The sequence below is a fragment of the Cimex lectularius genome, unplaced genomic scaffold (assembly GCF_000648675.2).
Source record: "Cimex lectularius strain Harlan isolate CLEC.00 unplaced genomic scaffold, Clec_2.1 scaffold34, whole genome shotgun sequence".
Taxonomy (NCBI): domain Eukaryota; kingdom Metazoa; phylum Arthropoda; class Insecta; order Hemiptera; family Cimicidae; genus Cimex; species Cimex lectularius.
In genome coordinates, this window is record NW_019392635.1 from 2,113,125 (window position 1) to 2,117,609 (window position 4,485).

At 35.3% G+C, this 4,485-nt stretch overlaps 1 non-coding gene across 1 annotated transcript; it reads left to right on the plus strand.

Moving 5' to 3' along the window:
* The first annotated feature begins 4,123 nt into the window (after positions 1–4,123).
* LOC112126581 lies at positions 4,124–4,242 on the plus strand. Its single transcript, XR_002910089.1, has one exon. It is a non-coding gene; the product is annotated as a 5S ribosomal RNA (ribosomal RNA).
* Positions 4,243–4,485: the final 243 nt, after the last annotated feature.

The following is a 4,485-nucleotide window of genomic DNA, read 5'->3' on the forward strand; positions in this document are numbered from 1 at the left end:
CACAACCAAACAAGTAAGATAGAATGTATAAAAAATATTTTCTTAATAAATAAAAATTTGTAAAACTTATTTCTCTGGTAATTAGGACAGTTATAAAAAGTGTTATTATTGATTGAGACCAAATGTTACAACGCTTTTGTTTTATTTTAATTTTAAATTAAAAAAGACAGTAGGTTACTTCTTCTGTATTACTTATTAATCAACATTAAAAACATTTATATGATACTATTTTATATTTAAGGATGAGTGTGAGGATCACTCAAAAAGAAGAAAGTTTGATAATCTAGTCTAACTAATATAAACAAGATGAATTTGGCACAAAGGTGTATAAAAAAACCCATTCATTATACAATTGCAAATATGTAAAAAGAAATATAGTAATATAATAAAAGATAAATTTATTCTTCAAGAAAAAAAAAATCCTTAGTTTTTATTTCCTACAATTATCTTCTTATTTCTAGTTCAGAGAATTTTTAAAAATAATGAGATTTATTTTGCAGTAAGCCACCTGGTGAAGTATTCTGTCGATTTGTAGATTGATCATTCTGGAATACCTGCCCTCTCAAGAATTTCTCCAGATATTGAATTTTTGATTATTCACTAACAGCAAATTTACTACTTCTAACTGTTATTATTTCAAATTTATGAATATATTTTGTATTATTAATAATTAAATTGTTCTGTGCATTGTACTCGGTACTTACAATTTTTCTCAATTTATTTACATACCACCTGTACATTAATTTTTGTATCAAAATTTCCTTTGAATTTATATTCAATAATATTATGGATGTAAAGCATAAAGGAAGAGTATGAAACTGTATCCTTCCTTGCTCGCTCATTAAATTGGTACACAGGCCTGGGTAAAGAGTTGTATCACTGCTGCTCAGTATTCGATAGAATTTGAATGAATAAAAAAATATCAAAAAGTTGGAAACATCAAAATTTTCTTATAGTGGAAATTGGCTTACTGCGGGAAAAGGAAGATAACGACCAAAAGTAACACGAGGTGGATTTTTATTGAGAGAGTGAGCAAAATAGATTATAATTCATCAAGTGGGGTGATAAGCTGGGGAGTTATAACAATATAATATACCAAAAGTTGTTTTGCAAATATTTAGTTTACATTTTCCTTTTGATTTTCTTATGTACATAAGAGCTGTTTTCAGTTATTATTATTTTTTAGGTAATAGAGGCCTAAATCATTGTGCATTAGGTTACAAATGCTGTACTACTGCTTTAATGGATATGTTTTCTTTTTCAGGCTGGGTAAAATTGCAAATGTAAACTGAGACACTGATGGCATTTAGATCTATTGCTATTTTTCTAGTAGCAATAGAAGGGAAAAATGCGAATGGAGCATTTTTTAAAATAAGTATGTACCCAGGTTTTTGAAACCAGGATGATATCTTTATTTTTTAAACCTTTTAAAAATGATTATTTTTAAATAAATCCAACACAATTTATGCAGGTTTTTAACCGGACGCCATAGCAAAATATTTTTTTAGACCCCTAAAACGAATTCGGCATCACTGCGTTTTGCAAGGCGCCGATGCTTTTCATCCGAGTGTAAAACAAGTCCGAGTGTAGGAATTATGCAATTGTTACTTGTACACAATCGCTTGTTCTACCGGAATAGGAAAGAGAGAAAAAACCCTGGCAGAAAAGATAAAGCGTCACTTCAGACATTTGACCAGAGAATGCCCAAGTTGTTATCGCCGTCGACGTATGGTTATGTCAGTTGAGTCGAGTCAATAAACGTCGTATAATCAAGAAGCATCTAAAAACCTCCAATCTAAAACTGCAATATGTTCTTTCGCTGTTGAAAACACTTTGTACTTTTATTTTGCATAATTTATTTGTTTTTGTAAGGTCATCCACCCTAGGGGCGTTCATTCGTTTGGAGGTCAAGGCGCCTGAACAGTTTAGGCTTGTACGACCTTATGTCAAATGGGTATGCCCTATCGTCTTGTCGTGTCAGGCCTTTCCCGTCCGTTTCTTGACAATGGGAAAGCAAATAGTCTTTAATATATTGAGTGTAGGGATTCGGTGAACGTGTCAACGCTTAAAAGCGACGACTTTGGTGCGAGGGGTTGGTTTGCTGTTGGTATTATATGGGGTGGGTGTGACGTCATGGTAAGTTGTCGTCATGTTCCCTTGGAGACATTTATGACGTCATCATTGATTATCTTCCCAACTCAATGAATGTGAGCCGTTGCTCGTCCACCTTTGTGGCAGCCCTCGTTTATCTTGTCTTCCTTACATGACCTAATTTAATTAAAGTAAAAAATATAAATAAATAAGTAAAAACAGTTGTAGGGGTGGGAAAGACCATCTTTACCTTCTAGTTTCGTCGTTTTTATTCTATTCTGAGGACTTTCCATTGGAATGTTTGGATTAGTTGTATTTTAGATGGCTTGGTGGTACGTCACAGCTATATTCAAATAGGTCGAAGTAATTTTTTGTACATAGATAACTGTTCTTTACAGAAATGTCTGATTTTTGTTTTTGCCGAGCAGTCTGTTTAGTTCCTGTCGCTTGAGTCTTGTGAGGATATTCCACGTCAGGCTACTGTCTAATTATAGTAATCAGTATTAACTTGTGTAGATGTCGGAAGTTACTTAGAAGCAAGGCTGTTTATTTAATGTGAACGTAATTTGGGTGCATTTGTTCTTGTTCAAATGTGTGGTGATTAGTGACCGTTAACGATATTTATTTAGAAATCGTGAGATGCGGTCTGGTGTGATGTAGGTTTCAGAAAAACATTTTCTTTATCGTGCCAACGTTTCGGCACTCTCGACACGACACGCAGGAATGGCACAATTACACAGAAGACAAACACTTTGAGCCCTGAAGATGATCTCAATAAAGATCGAAACGTTGGCACGATAAAGAAAATGTTTTTCTGAAACCTACATCACACCAGACCGCATCTCACGATTTCTAAATAAATATGTTCTTGTTCAGTTTCATTGACCATATTTTGCACCAATCTTCGATGAGCTCAAGTTAGTCATGGATTTTGGAGGTGGCTTGGATAGGATTTGAGTTAGGGGATAAAATTACGCAGTCCTCATAGGTTGTAAGGATGGTGTTGGGATGTATCGGCAAGTCAGCAGTATAAATAGTAGGTATATAGGATAGGACAAAGAATGCTAACTTGTGGGGCATTAGCTTGGATCGGTCTTGCCTCTAAGAACTAATAACTGCCCGCACCTTTCATTGTAGCAACGATCGTTAAGATTATTAGGTCTTACTGGAACTGTTTTAGTTTAAAGAGAACTTCCGAGTGCCAGACACTGTCAATAGCTTGGATCATGTTTAAGAAGTACTCGGACCAGTACTCTGTTTTCTAAAGCAGAAGAAATTCCTGAACTTTCTTTTTGGTTACTTGCCATACCATATCGAGCGGATTTTCAGTAGTAATGCCTTCATTTTACGTTCAGTTGAAAATTTCTCTTTATCGGTTCATACGCGACGTTGGCTAGTGAATTTGTTGATGAGGTTTACTAAGAGCGGACTTTGCGAAATTGGATTGAAGAAGCGGAAAATGGCGACAAGCCTATAAAGCGACCAGCGTGACACTACAAATAGCAGTTTCAGTTAAGAGGGAATAACTTCTTAGAAAAGTTAGGGAATGTGAAAAAGGATATGTAAAGGTGTTTAAAGCGAGTTTATCTTAATGGTCGAACTTCGCCATGGTGCTCTTTGATCCAACTCCAAGTAATGGAGAAGATCACTGTACGTACGTTCGTTGCAGAACTGAGTTCAGTTTAATACTGCAACATATGCACGAGGTTTTGAAGGGGCGATATTCGTCTTTATTGATTAAGTAATTCCAATCTTAAAAGCAAAAGAATTACCAAATTAATGAAATCAAGCTTCTACTTCACTTCTCAGTCCCGACCTTGCTTCTTCAAACAATTTCTTCTGAGAATGGCCCACTGAGGGAAGAGTAATATATTGCAAAGTGAAAATACTGGAGTAGAAGGATTTTTTGTGAAAATGTCATGTAAATAGAGTCATTATCAAAGTTACAAACTGTTATCACCACTACTCGACAGACGTTCCAAAGGTTCACTTATTTTCAATATATTGTATTTGTAATATACACCACGGACCAGCCAACGTCCATACCATGCTGAATACACCGGTTCTCGTCCGATCACCGAAGTTAAGCAGCATCGGGCGTGGTTAGTACCTGGATGGGTGACCGCCTGGGAACACCGCGTGCTGTTGGCTTTTTTTTTTACATTCCTCACTAAGAATTGTATATACTATTGTATACACCACGGATCTCAAACCATTTATGGTTTCGAACTCGAGGGGTCAACCAAGCATCAAACTCACAACGCATCCAAAGATTCCAATTAAAAGTCATAAAAAAAATTGTTAACCCTCTATATCATTTATCAAACCTGACGCTACAACGAGTCCTTAATATCCCATTTATTTCAGAAGTAGCTAATAGCTGTTAAAAAAATT